Source organism: Porites lutea, chromosome 1 (assembly GCF_958299795.1).
Source record: "Porites lutea chromosome 1, jaPorLute2.1, whole genome shotgun sequence".
In the NCBI taxonomy this organism is placed as follows: domain Eukaryota; kingdom Metazoa; phylum Cnidaria; class Anthozoa; order Scleractinia; family Poritidae; genus Porites; species Porites lutea.
Window position 1 is genome coordinate 30,388,479 of NC_133201.1, and position 15,586 is coordinate 30,404,064.

Below are 15,586 nucleotides of genomic sequence, written 5' to 3' on the forward strand. Positions count from 1 at the left end.
TGCTTAATTTTTCATATCGGTTCCTTTTCTAAAACTTTCACGCATTAAAAAGTTGGAATGAATAGTCTGACGCAAAGCTTAAAAAATCTTGATAGTCAAAATAAACAGGGTGCCCAAATGGGCAAGCATCTGAGAAATCAAAGCCAACATTTTTGTCTCCAGCGAAATCTGCTGGATGAAGGGGATACATATCGCCGTGGTTGTTATAAAGGGCGCTTTCCATTCAACAAAAATTCGGGTTTGAAATTTCGGAAACTTCACGTGCTCAATGGAATGGTACATTCCGGTTGCATAGACCCGACCCAAGCCACCGCGCGTTTTGTTATTGTGGCTTCGCAGCACACTCATAATTACGCTCTAAAAGAGAAAAGTAAATACTGTTTATATCCTAAAGAACACTCGACTGTCAAAAAGGGGCGGTGAAAAACTAAAGGTGGAGGAATCCAGCTATTTCATGTAGAAAGCCTATGAATGCAAGTGAAGATAAAAAATTCTTGTGAATCGAAGTGATACGTTTCTCAGAATATTTGAACAATTCGAAGCAATTCCTGGAACTGTACGGTAAATAAATTTGGTGTTTTGGCCAATTTGTATTCAGCCAGGCTTTGTTGTATTCATTTCAGCTTAATTGATAAATTGCTTTAGTTAAATATTGTAGACAAGTTTCAGACAAATAATACGCTGATTCTCACAGACTTTTATACAATTGTAGCTTGATTACACACACTTTTTTTCACCTACGTGTCGTGTTGCATCAGTTATATGACACTGTTAATGGCAAATATCAAAAATCGAAAAAAATTGCAACTGGTTCAAACTATTTGAGATATCATGCTTTACTCACATCACTTCACTTTTCATTGGAAACTACTTGTTCTTGTAAGCAGGATAGAAAAGAGCAGTACTGGAGACAATAGTTTTGGCAAATGGATAGGGACATTTTGGTCCGACTGACTGAAATGACCAGACCGGTCACAGTGGACCACCTTCAAAGCTGGTCTCGAATATTCCGGTTGGACCAAACCGAAATGGTGGACGTTCCATTTGATGGACCAACCAAAATTTTACAGACTTTTGGGTTGAATGGAAAGTGCCCAAACACACATTTCCTAAAAGTTTTTTCCTTTTGAAAGCATAAATTCACAAGAAAGAATTCAGCTTTCACAAAAATAATATATATAAAATAAAATATACGAAGCAAATCGAAAAGTCATAGAAAAAAAGCCAAAATATATATTTCAGTTTGCTAGAAAGTAAGCATTTGCATACTTATAAAAACAATCTTGAGCACAACTCGAAACAGTTTAACTACCTGTTTGTCTTTCTGGCATTCTATCCATTCTTCTGGCTTAAATTAATGGTAAAAAAAAAATTATATAAAGACAAAATAATTTACAAGTTGAGTGATTGCATTTCCTAAATGGAGAGTAGCACGGAAGCTTTGAATTATTTTTTTGCATGGAAACAATACGCTAACCCTTCAGTCTAGAGTCAAAGGACGCGACATGCGTCAGCATCCTCATTTTGTGAGTACACAAATAGTTATGGGACCCGTCATTTTATGGGCAACGTGGATAAATAGGCAGAATTCTATCATGGAACTAGGGGATTGGAGTAGGATGTTTTAAAATTCAAGAGAATCCTATTTTATGAAAGTAGTTCATGAGTATATCAGCCTACTTGGTTCACCAAGACACAAGAAACTGGTATTAGGTCTGCCAGTCTGCAGTCTGCAGTTGTCGCACACAAGATTGTTTCTACAAGATTATAATCTTATATCTAATGTGGTAATTACAAATAAACTACATTGTATTTGAATCTTCCATATGCCTGGCACAATTACTGTCAAACTCAGAAAACCGTGAACTCCTGAAAAATTTCAGGAATGTTGATTGTGTACTGGCCAATCACAATAAAGTTCAGGACACGCGAGCAAACGTCAAAACCACAAACTAATTTAACCGTTGCTGTTTGCCGTTTAGTTATCTCGCCCCTTATTGGCTTATTTCTCACAACACAATAACATTCCATAAATATATCTGGTGTTCACGGTTTTGTGACTTTCACAGTAATACCGCACTTGACTATGAAATTGAAGGGCTCATGCTCGTGTTTAAAATTCAATACTAGAATGTTTTGTGCTGGTACAGTATATGTTGCTGGCTAAAAACTGACTCACTGCAATTTAAGTTGCAAATCAATCACTGAATAAATGGCGAGGGAAGAGGTGGGGGGAGGTATTGATTAAAACAAAAGGGGGGGCACCCAACAACAGTTTTCTGTGAAATATCTGTTTGCAGAAGCAAAAATTGTCTAGAATTTTCTATAGCTTGGGGGAGGCTAAAAATTTCCATTCCATTTTTGAGATCATTGAGATCATTGGTTGATTAATCGCAAAATTCTTCCAAATTTGGTCAACAGTAGCTGGTTACAGCAACAGTCACTGTCAACAACAACAACAGTCCTATTCAGGACTACGTTCACCCGGACGATCAAACTCAACTTACTTTTGAGTAGCTGGTTATTTAGGAATTAATGAATGAGGCTGAGTAGGATACAAAGAATTAGGCAGATCAAGGAGGGTGTTATCCACCCAGGCCAAAGGCCAAGGTGGACAACACCCTCCAAGATCTGCCTAATTCTTCATATCGTACGAAAGCCAAATTCACTAATTGCTTTATTTTTCATTCAAAATAATTCCTGGTTTAACAACAAGCTAAAACATGCTTACCTTTGTCGATGTCAATTTCACCTCAATAATGGGTGTTTAGAAGATAAAGGGCTGTTCAGGTTTGCAAATACTCCAAAAATATAGCAGATTTTATCCATCGAGTTGTCTTCTTACTATGTTTTTAGACAATTATTATAACATCGTCGTGAAACGGGTAAAATGTTCCGCCACCTGTTCTGTCACGTTTGTTTTCACAACCAAAACAACTCAACTTCGTCCCCAGGTCCTCCCGGTTAACGGTACCTTAACCTGCAAGAACGCTGCACTTTTGACGTCACGCAAAGTTCTTCCAAATTTGGTCATGAGTAGCTGGTTATGGTGAATTAAGCCTGCGCTTTTAGCCGATCAGAAACAGGGAAATATTTTGAATGAATAATAAAGTAACTTATGCGTGTGCTTTTAGCCAGTCAGAAACGGAGAAATATTTTGAATGAATAATAATTAAGCTTAAGTTATTTGGATGAGAAAATCGAAAGCGGAAGTTGTGACATATCCCTTTAGTTTCTCTTTGATTCTTAGGAACTACATCGAAACAAAGCAAAGTTTTGCGAACTAACCTCGTTCAGATGTCTTACTTGTATTGATACGAAGAACAGACTTGCAAATTGAATGCACTGAGTATAAACAAAGCAAAACAAAGAGCACGAACGGGCAAGAACAACACCCTGGGCCTACTTGGTCACTGAACCGAGCACAGGACTGGGTTTGACCCAGAATGCTTGGAAAAGAAAATTAGGAATGGCAATTAGGACTTGTGATTGTGGAATGTAAAGTTCACGGGAAAATTAACAATTAATGAATGGGACTGAGTATCATATGAAGAATTATGGAGATCGAGGAGGGTGTTTACGGCCTCGGCGGATTACACCCTCCGAGATCTCCATAATTCTTCATATGATACGAAAGCCGAATTCAATAATTGTTTTATTATTTATTCAAAACAATTCCTAGTTTAAAAACCTACTATTAAGTTCATCTTCGATGGTGCACGTTTAGAGTTGTTCAGCTCCGCAAATATTCTCCAAATAGCAGATGTCGCCCTTCGAGTTGTCTTCTTGCTGTTCTTGCCATGTTTTTAGCTTTTATTTCGCCTAGTTCTTACTCTTGAAACGAGTAAAATGTCCGCCATTTTTCTTTTCACAACCAAAACAATTCAACCTCGTCCTCAGGTCTTCTCGGCTAATCGTGCATTAACCTGCAAGGAAGCTGCACTTTTGACGTCATCGGTTGATTAATCGCAAAATTCTTCCAAATTTTCTAATCAGTAGCTAGTTATGGAGATTTATGCGTATGCTTATGCTTATGCGTGTGAGGTGAAGGCGGTTTTTGTGCATGAGAGTGAAACGGAAGACTCGCGAGAGAAGGAAAGACGTTTCTTGTGTTCCTCTCCCTCCTCTCGAGGGTCGGGGGCATCCTCGGAGACCCAGGGGCAGATAGTAGGGGCAAGGGAAAGCCCTCACTATCTGCCCCTGGGTCGCCGAGCATGTTTTTGTGCGTGCGTCCTTAAATTCTCTTGTACGCCCCCAAGCCTCCTCTACTGTGGAGCTAATACTTTTTTTAAGGCGACTTGATTAAATTTGTATCAACCTAATACAGGAGCCCATAGCCTAGTTCAAGCCTTGTAAAACGTCCTGAAATTTAAATTTCAGTTAGGTGTAAAGTCAATCCTGTGTCGCACCCCCTTTTCTTGCTATCAGATGGACCACTAACAGCGGTTTGAGGTTAATTGTCTGTTAACCGAGTATGAATGAAAACTTTAGCTTTATGTCGACGTAAATTGTCTCGTAAATTGCTATAAAAACAGACTTGCAAGGGAAAAGTAAACAGGAAAAGTGAATCGTTTCCTAAAGTGATGTGTGTATAATGCGACTACATATTTATAGTTGTCTTCTTTTCCCAAATTTCAACTCTCTAATCTGTGATTGAGAACGCTTAACGGCATTTTCTCAGCAGCTACCACAAGAGCCTTTCTTCTTCAATGACGAGGTAGGGAGAGCTTTTACGCGCGCAGGCTCTCATCTAGGAGCAACGTAGCCAAAGCAAGTCAAACGAAAGTATAAAGACCCATTTACAGCTGTACTGTCGCAATTTGTAATATAAATCATCGCACTTTGTAATACCTGTTGCAATTTTTAATAATCATCGCACTTTGTAATACCTGTCGCAATTTGTAATATCATCGCACTTTGTAATACCTGTCGCAATTTGTAATAAATTCATCGCACTTTGTAATAATTGTCGCAATTTGTAATAATCATCGCACTTTGTAATAACTGTCGCAATTTGTAATAAATTCATCGCACTTTGTAGTACCTGTCGCAATTTGCAATAAACTGTGTAGCACTTTGTAATAAACAAGCTGTCGCAATTTGTAAAACTCTCTATCGCACTTTGTAATAATGTTTTGAGAGTGATTCAACTTACTTCGTCAACATTAATATAATGCCAAAATATGAATGGTACCTCGTAAATAAAGATGATGATCTGCAAGCACGTAACTTACAAAATTACTTTTATAATTTACATCTGCGCTCATTCAAACCATTTAACTTATTCAGGGTACTAAACATTTTTTTAAAAATTAATGTTGATTTGTTATCTGACGTTCGAAATTCTGTATTCTTAAACCCTGCTATTGTATTAGATGGTTTGCATGCAATGGTTACCTAGGGGTGCGTACTCCCTTATATGGCCAATACGGGGATGTGCCGCTGGACAGAGCGTTGTCAGAGTACAGAATCTAGACACACTAGCTACAAACGAGCCATTATTAATTTCTACAAATCGTAACATCCATCCTTACATCATTCAAATAAAGACACCAGGACAGCTTTCCTTTTTAGATCTTATAACAAGTCGACACAACACCGTCCTTGTCTAACGCGCAATCTTAAAATAAGTAATAGTGGCTTCTATATTTTGGCCAACTTAATCAGACGAGGCCCGTAAAAAATCAAAATCTAATTTACTTCAAATAAACAAAAACGTCACCAGTGGCAAACCGTCGATCCACAACAGAAACATAAACACAAAATCCAATTAGTCGCTGGCCGATACCTTTGTATGTGCCTGTTTTTATAAAACTCACTTGGGATCATACGCGGAGCCGGCTGGCCATTTGGTCCATTATTTTCTCTTGATTTGGTCCCATATAGGAGCAAAAAGAGTATCATTCCATATTAAAAGAATTTTTTTCTATGGATCCCTCTAAGGACCGTGGGGATGGTAAAAAATTCTCCTTCCCTGCGTACAACTCGTAAGACCTTGCAATTCTTCCGCGCGGGTTCAGGATTATTTTTTTTCCACAAAGTGGAAAGGATAATAAACCAAGCCATCCAATGATGTTCATAACCTCAGTACATGCGCAGTAAACGATATGGAAAAGAACCTTGATATAACGAAACCTCGTTTCAGCAAACATATACTTTCCCGCTCCCTCCGCCCTTCGTTAGTTTGAGGTTCCACTGTGATTGGGATTGGATAAAGGCAAGTGGCATTATCGATAATGAAGATATCTTAATGAGGATAACGCTATTGACAAGACCTCCCATATGTATTGGCACACCAGCTATCGTTCGACTTCGACTGGGGTACGGCAGGAATAGCTGCTATACACATATGTATAGCGGGTTATTCGCTGATTACTTATAGCCATTCTTAATGACAGGAGACACGCGAAGTGTAATATATTAAGAAACGTTAAAGAAACGAGGCACGGTCGAGCGTTTTACTCTTTATTCAGGATTCAAACCTTTTGGCCCCAGTTGTTCAAAAGGTGGATAACGCTATCCACTGGATAAAGATTAAGGCAACTTTTCCCTAATACTTGTTCGTTGGATTGTGATTTATCCGGTGGCCATACCCCTATCTAACGTTTAAACAACCGGGACCTGGTATGAAGAATCAAGACTGAAACTGGAACGTGGTCAGCTTGTGTTAAGCCAAAATGACTGAAAGGAGTACCAACTTTTCGTATCCAAATCTCACTAAATAAGGCGGTAAACCTTTGTCGCGGGGTACTATCTTCTCGAGTTCTTCTCAGTCGAAAAAAGCGCTCTGGAGAAGGGACGATGGAAAGAGGAGAATACCTTAATCTCGCTCCGCGCATTTTTCATCCTTTCAGTCAGTTCTCCCTGGCCCATGGCTTGCAAGCAAGCTCTCTATTTTTTTCTCTATTTTTTGACAAGCAGAGGGACCCGCGAGAGAACGCACGAGCGAGCAGCGGAGGAAAAGAAGAGCTTGCAACTAAAGGATTTTCATTTCTGCTTCACCCGGTAGAAACGAAATACTATTGGCTGGAAAATGACACACCGTCAATTAATATTGGTTGATGTCATCAGTCCTCGCTGACAGAATCACGATGCTTTTGGATATCAGGAAGAAGATCGCTCTCTCCTTCTGGGACTGTGCTGTGGACTGCGTGGTTTTTTTCAGTAAAGCTTCAGTTTGGATCTCAAGCCCGCAGATTATATAAACCGACAAATTAGAACACTTAGGAGAAAGCATTACCAATCTAAATCTGACCGTGTTAAGTGCATTAGCCAAGATAGATGTTGTTGCTTGTGTTTTTGTTCACTGTTTTCTTTACTGTCCCTCATTTTCACCTTGCTGGTCGCTAGCATTTCTCATTTTGAATTTCTCACCGCCGCTATCCAATTTTCATGTTGTTCTTGTAACGAAATACATTTCCTTTTTTATCGCTCGATTTAGCTCTTTGTCTGTTATCCTCATTAGTGTAGACATAATAAAAATTTAGTCGAAAGAAAGTAAGACTCGGCTTTGTTTTCTTTTTCTCTCTAAAAGCCCGGATGGCCATGCGATTTATCGCCAAAACGCACGGGTGATAGGATGAGAAATTTCGTAACGGCTTACATGTAAGGGCGGACGTACGGTCACGTGATTACCAGAATTTCTCTCCTCTATAGTTTACTAACCTGAGATCAGGCCCAATAGGTCCTTTGCACGAGAAGGTCACATGGTACTCCCTGCTTGATGGCAAATGACGCAGTGGGAATTTGAAAATGTGGCCGCGTGAAAATTGCGCCTTGCCCACCGGAATGTTATTGGCAAAGCGAAACGAAAATAAAGGTTGATCTCAGGTTAATGGATTACCATTTTTTCTTGCGCCCACTGAATTTGAGCTTGTGCGTTGGCTGCTCCAGTAGAAGTTGGTCAGCAGACCTAAGAGCTCGCCTAGGAACATAGGGACTGATGAGCTCAGTCAGGTACGTTGGGGTCGCACGCAAAAAGAGGGTTACTTGTGCTGTAAGTTACGGAAGCTCTTTCGGAAAAAACTGCACTTTGTCCATAACTTACTGTGAGGACCTCGAACAAGTTTGGTTTGAGTGTCTGAACGTTTAGCGAAGGGTCTATCTTCGTAGTAACCCTCTTTTTGCGGTTCTTCTGATTTTTTGCATTCGATAGAAAACAAAGAAAGAGGGCTAATTGTTAGACCAACCGAGACAGTCAGCTTAAGAGGCTGTCCGCGTAAGAACCGATAAGGCAAATTTTCGAAATTTTGCGATTTCCCTAATTTTTTCTGTGGAAGATAAACATCCTTTTCCATGAACAAATATCACATTTATTTGGACCAAATCGTTTTTCTTCCTTTTTTGAGGACGGTTTTCCGGGCCACCTCTAAAGTGACCAGTTTGCCTTCGGAAACGCTGGAATTTGGCTAAAACATTCAGGCGCCGGTGAATCTTTATTAGTCATCCAAATGAACTGAAACACCTACACGATAAATTTCTATCTTTCTTTATTATTTTAAGGGATTAAGAGCTGTATTATATGACAAACCGACTGAGAAATAAATTTTCAAAAAATACCTTTATAATTACCCCGCTGTGAGAGTGATTAGCATTCATGGATCTGAAGGATAATTTTACAAAAGTGGCACCTGATCCAGAATCAGTGCTATGATAAATTGAAAGTACTAAGACCAATGTACTTGCTAAAAGAATAAAATTTGTGGGCACTCTTCTTTTCGTGTCGCACAAAGCTTCGCTGATATCTTAAAATTCGCCATATATTACCTAAAACGCTTTAAATCATCATACTAAAATCAATTCCTATACCACAAATATTTCTAGATGCAATAATAGCAATTCAGCATCAATTTAAGAGAAAGGAAATAAATGTTATTTGTCTTTTAAGGTTGTTCTGTTTACATACTTCACGGATTGTATTAGGAAAGGCATTGACGAAGGTTGTGTTACAGCAGCGGTGTTTGTCGACTTTCGAAAAGCCTTCGACAGTGTAAATCACCAACTTCTCCTAAAGAAACTGCCTGGGTATGGTATCAACAACCATGAACTGAGGTGGTTCAAGAACTATCTTACGAGTCGATGTCAATCTGTTGTCTATGGTAACGCACAGTCTGCACCTGAGCAGATAAAATCTGGCGTCCCACAAGGATCCATACTTGGTCCGATTTTGTTTTCGATTTACATCAATGACTTGCCCAACTGTTTACTTCAGTCAAAGATCCTACTTCATGCGGACGATGCTGTCCTTTTCTACGCTGACTCCAATATCGGAAACATAGGTACCGATAAGTAAGATCTGAAACAGTTGCAGTCCTGGACCCATCTTAATAAGCTGTGCATTTATCCTGTGAAGACCGAATGCGTTCTTTTCGGCACTCAACAACGAATCGCTTTGGCTACCCTTTCAGATAGGCCATTTAGCTTATTCCTTGGGGATAAGCCGATAAATCAAGCACAACATTACAAATACTTTGGTGTGCTAATAGATACAAATCTCAATTTCAAACAACACGTGGATAAGCTATTGGTTAAGATTTCCAAGAGAATTGGTGCCCTCGGAAGAATTAGAAACAATCTAACTGTCGATGCAGCCAATAAAGTTCATCAGTCTCTTGTTCTGCCGGTTATGGATTATTGCGATGTTTCTTGGAGCAGCATTGGGAAAACAGAACGTGATAAGTTAGATCGAGCACAAAGAAGGGCAGCCAGGATTGTTTTGAAGACCAAAGATTCAGACGCCGAGAAGAATTTAAAGTGGCTTCCCTTGTCTATGAGGCGTGATATGCACACTATTAATTTGACTTTTAAATGCTTGAAGGGATCCCCTCCAATGTTTTTTAAAGATTATTTAAGGTTTTTAGAACAGTCCACAACACGAGGGGAAGTGGGCACAACTTGCTGCTCCCCAAAGTCAGAACTGAGACGGCAAGGAAGTCTTTTTATTTTAATGGATCTAAACTTTTTAATAATATTGCAAGTGAAATGAAGGATTCTAAGTCAGTTGTAATTTTTAAAACTCGTATTTTGGAATTATATAGATCAAAAGTTTTTTAGTTACTTGTTAAGTTTTTGTATTAGTCTAGCTTTTAAATGCATTTTAATTGCTGTATTTTAGCTTTTTTAAACAATTTTTTAATCTTGTTGTATTTTTCACTTTTAGTGTATTTTTAGTTAATGTAATTTAGGCTAGTTTTATATAGATATATATATTTTCATTTTATTTATTTATTTATTTTTTCCAGGACCCTCATTGATAACAGCATTTTTATGCTGAAGAGATAACCCTGGCTAAATAACATTTATTATTATTATTATTATTATTATTATTATTATTATTATTAATTTACAGCTTCTACTTTACCAACCTCATCAAGGCTGTACTGAACGTTTGCATGCAAATTAGCTTCATACTTAAGTCAGTTTACGGTTTTGTCTGGTGCATTATTCAAATCATTTTACCTACCTAAAAATGCTATCTAATGCACGAGAAAATATTTTCTTTCCTGCGGCGAAGTGAAAGAATCGTTCTGTTCCTGAGAGCAAGAATTTCTTGCTTACTTCTTACGGCTTTTATCTGTTACATTCCCACGAAATGCTGGCCCAGCTTGTTCATTTCACTCCAATTCAATAAGAAAAGGAGCCGGGTTTCTTTGATTGACAAAACACCTCAACGCAATGTTCGCATGTTCCCAAGACGATTTTGTAGGTTTTTTTTTCGCCTTCCGTTTATCTACCCTGCGAACAGAGTCTCCTTCGATCTTCCTAGATATGTCCCGACTTATCTAGGAAAGATCGAAGCGACTCTGCTAGCAGGGTATCTTTTATCGCTCTGCTCCTTTCAAGAAATCATCCCGGTCAGACGTGAGTGCCACTCGAGCCGGGGTCACGGAACGACCCCCTGTCCCCTCGCGTTTTTGGACAAAAACTGCGAGATGGCTTGCAGAAGAAATTTTTTTGGCCAAATAACCGCTTTTAGATCATTTTCAATAGAGACAGGTTTTCCATTTATTCCTTCTATTAAAGAAAGTAATGGGGAGGGGAAGCGGCGGTTTTTCGACGCGCGTAATGGCTCAGTCAATTCCAAGCGTGCCTACGTAACACCCCCGGCACCCGAGCATTTGTCATTTTTCTTTGGAAAAGCTGCAAATTACCACGGTGTGGCCGGGCGTTCATACAAAAACCCCACGGTGGGGCTTAACTAATTGCAAATGCCCCACTAGGGGACAACACTAAAATTGCATTTTCCAGTAAATAAACTGCAAATACCATATTTATGGGAAATCTGTAATACTGATCGAACTCGCACGTAAAGCACCCTACGCAAATCGCTCCTTGCCGCCAGTTATAATTATTGCAACAAAAAAAAAAACACATTGATCTGACTAATTTCAATGGCAGAACTATAAATTCAAATTTTAGTAATAATTCTCATTTTCGAAGATGTTTGATATACAACTACTTCAACCGTTTCTAGAAGAATTGACAATTGCGCCCGGGCAGAGATTTTCTGACAAATCCCCACCACCGGGACCGACAAGATGACAAATGCCCGGGGGGGGGGGATGGGCACGCTTGGAATTGACTGAGCATAAACTTAAAAGTTGAACCTCGCTCAACTGTCACGTTTACGCGTGGCCTTTCATATATTGCCTCTTTTTCATTTACGCGCGTTCGCACGGACACATTACGCGACAGTGGAACAACCCCCCCCCCCCCCCCCCTGGGGACGAGGTTGACAGTGGAAATCAATCCTCACTCGGGGGAGAGCCAACCGCATTAGAGCGTGGGCGCTTATTTGAGAACATACGTTAATTTTTTTAAAAAAAAAAACGTTTGGACGTACTTACTAGTTACCTACAAATTCCCTTTTCCTTTATCTATCTAGCTTTAAATACTAATGAATCTTCCAGTTTCTATCGATAAACACATTAGGGCCATTTATACGAGGAAAAATAAGACGCGTCTTACATAAGACGCGTCTTAAATAAGACGCGAACTTTCCGTATAAACGGCACATTTCGTCTAAAATAAGACGCGGCTTAGCTAAGACGCGTCTTATTAGATAAGGCATGCTCGTATAAGTGGTACAATTCGCGTCTTATTTAAGACGCGTCTTATTTTTCCTCGTATAAATGGCCCTATTCTTTCGTCATTAAGGCGCCTTATTTTTTCAAAGAAGGCAAAGCCCAAGCAATAAATGATCCCGCCTACCATCTGTTTTAATGATATTTTTATGTAATTATCAAATCTAATGAACCAAAATGAACAGTCTGAACAGGATATAAATATAAGAAATTATTGCTCTCCATCGAAACATTTTTGGCCCAGGGGTGGGGGTGGTTCTGAAGCCCTCCCGCTTGACCCTCACTCCTACGAGCTGTTAGCACATAGAATAAGCACAGGCGGCTTGAAATAACTAGCTAGTGGGAACCCTAGTGCTTGCTGATGTGAATGGAGAATTCTCAGTTGGGGACTGGTCTATACTACCAGTGATGGCGAAATTATGGAGCACATCATAAGACCGACTGTACACCGTCGCAGACCTCGCGGCCTACCGATAAAACTAGCTGATCCTCAGTTGTGTATTTAGGGTGTGTTCCTTTCGGTGAATCCAAAAACGGATTTTAGATCTAAGAACGGATTTCGCGTTCCTATCGGCAAATCCAAATCCGGATTTTTGATCTGGTGAATCCTTTTTGACAAAGGATTCATTGGATTTGAAATCCGAGGAATCCAAATCCAGATTAACGGATTAATGATCTACGTTGTTCCATTCACAGTGGATACAAAATTAGTCAGATGATCCAGCGGTATTTCCAGTTGAAGTATTCCCAAGAGGCCGTAGAGTTTCCTCGTTGCTGTCATTTGCCGCAAAACAACCGAAAACATCAGAAGATTGTTCCTGGTACATTAAAATATCCATATACTAACCATTTGTCTCTAAAGATTGCTTGAAATCAGAAATAAGTAAAAGTAACAAATGAACTGCTATCTAACTACAAACTCGCTTGTAGACGCGACAGGCACTCGATCGTGTTACATAAAAAAATCGGAGCTATGGAACTGGATCAAACTGGCCGACATTCTTTAGATAATTTTCAATTTTAATGCGCTTCTTTCTTTGTCTGTTTTATATGTTCCATCGTCGCTATACTGCCGACCACTAAATTCTGCACGGTATAATCGCGTAATTTGTCAAACAGTAGAAAAGACGTCATTTTTTGAGAGGCTGTCGTGCATATTGCACGCGTTGGCGAAAGGTTACCAAGGTTACAAATCCAATTTCGGATTTTACGTTCCTTTCGACCGCGAAATCTGGCAAATCTAGGATCAAAAATCCGTTTTTGGATTCGCCGAAAGGAACACACCCTTTTTAGACGCGATGGGAAAAATTAGGCGTAACATTCAATCACACACATTTGTCCCACACTGTAGTTACAAATAATCATAGCGGCTAACAGCTATGGCAATACATACCAGATATAGCTAGGGTTGGGTATAGAGTTAAATTGCCACTAAGGCCCTGAAACCATAAACCTGTTTAGGACGAAAGAGAAGCCTAAAACAACTCACCCGTTTAACTCAGTCAAGTTTATAACAGGGAAAAAAGATACTTCGGCAACCTATGCCGTTTCTTTACGAAAAGTCCAAGACACTCTTTAGGACAGGTCTTACAGAATTGTCTACCTTCTACCCCCGTATAGACCGCAAAGGCCAAATAACGGCGTGTACCCTCACGAGGCTAAGATCTATTTTTTTCGAGTAATAAGAAAATGGCTTAAAATGGCAGTAGCCTACTTTACCCTGGCCAACTATCATTTGATAGCCGATCACTAGTCATTACTTTAGAGCATTTAGACCGTTTAGCTAAGTCCAGTTAACTTGGTGTGCAAGGCAGTTTTAAACAGATAATCACTGATAAACGACTGGATTTCTAACTAAATATTCCCGGTAAGTGGACTCACTAGCGCACCGCAATGATGCTTTACTCCTCTCACCTTCGCCTAACTACGCCATTTCCCACTACCCTCATTCTCACCCTTACCTCCACGCGTTATTTTTTTCGGATCGCTTACTGGCCCTTACCCCTACCCTCACCCTAAACCACACCATTTCCCGTTAGCTTTGCCTCACCCATTCTTTTACCATTTACCGGCTACCAGTTCGTGTTCCGCTGACTAGAGTTCTCGCCTAGTTATGAAGACGATGTAATGCTACGTCAAAATAATGTGGCAATTCGCAACGAAATTGCGCTTACTACACCCGCAAACGTTCGTTACTTTAAAGGAAATTTTAGCGGAGATACAAAGAAATTTAGTTTTTTCAGAAAGAAAATAATTTCGGTAATTTTGCCGAATAAAATACCGCTCTTTTTTATCGGCCGTACTTGAAATCAAGGTATATGATGCTTACACCACGTACCTACCACCGTATTTTACCCCCTGGTCCGCTGACCCCTGACCGCTTTATGTGAAGAATATCGCAACTGATCACTTTCTCTCGAAAATAACATGGGTATAAATCGTAATAGAACAGCTGAATAGAAAGACAGGGGGCGCTTTCCATTTAGGGAAAAAAACCCGGAAATTTCGGTGGTAGGAAAAGTGGAATTTCCGATTGGTAAAAAGTTGTTCCATTTGGTCGTTAACCCCGGTACGTGGCGGTGCCCGACCGTGGACCTGGAACTGGTACAAACTACGAGAAACGTAAATGGAACACGACATTCCTTTCGGAAATTCCAACCGGGAAAACGGGCCCACCTTTTTAGATTTTCCACTTTTTCTGGAAATTTTCCAGTGGGACGAACCGACGAAACGTGTTCCATTTACCACGGAACCGGAAATTCCGGAAATTTTGACTAAATGGAAAGCGCCCAGGCTTTCTATTATCCGACCCTGTTTGCAACGCTGTGTTGCTTGTGAAGTCCGCGTGAATTTGAACTATTCAACGGAAGTTCATTTTACACTATTCTATTGGTTCAAAAGCCGCACGTGACAATGTAAATCAAATCGCGCATGTGCCAAAGTCACGTGGAAGCCTGGGAAACAACAAACATGGCGGCTGATCTTGCGATGGAGAAAAGTGCATGCAGGACTACATTCACCCGGACAATCAGATCAAACTCTGTAATGTACTATTGAAATGACTCCTGGGTTCAAACCTTTCACATTGCATTTTGTTCATCCAAACTGTAAATGTTAACGTTTAACGTCATCCTGGGGTACCAGGACTCGGGAGCGGCGGGAAGTAAGAAAGCAAGGAAAGTAGATGGGGAATTTTCAATCTGGGAACGGGAAATAGCGGTGCCTACGTTTCTTTTCTTCTTTTCTTTATTTTTAATTGTTAACCTCATGCACTATGTGAAATCCCGGGGAAGGAATGTGAACTTACTTCATGAAGGCCCGGTTTATTTCATTTCGCATGCAAAATTCAGTTATTTTTTAATCTAATATCCCGGAATTAGATTTTTGGAAAACATAATGTTGGTACTTCTAGATGGCTCAATCGCTCATCGCCAAACTTTAGACTAGGTTATAAGGTTTCCCGTGCAAATTGGAAAAACCCCGATTCAATACGATAAATAGTG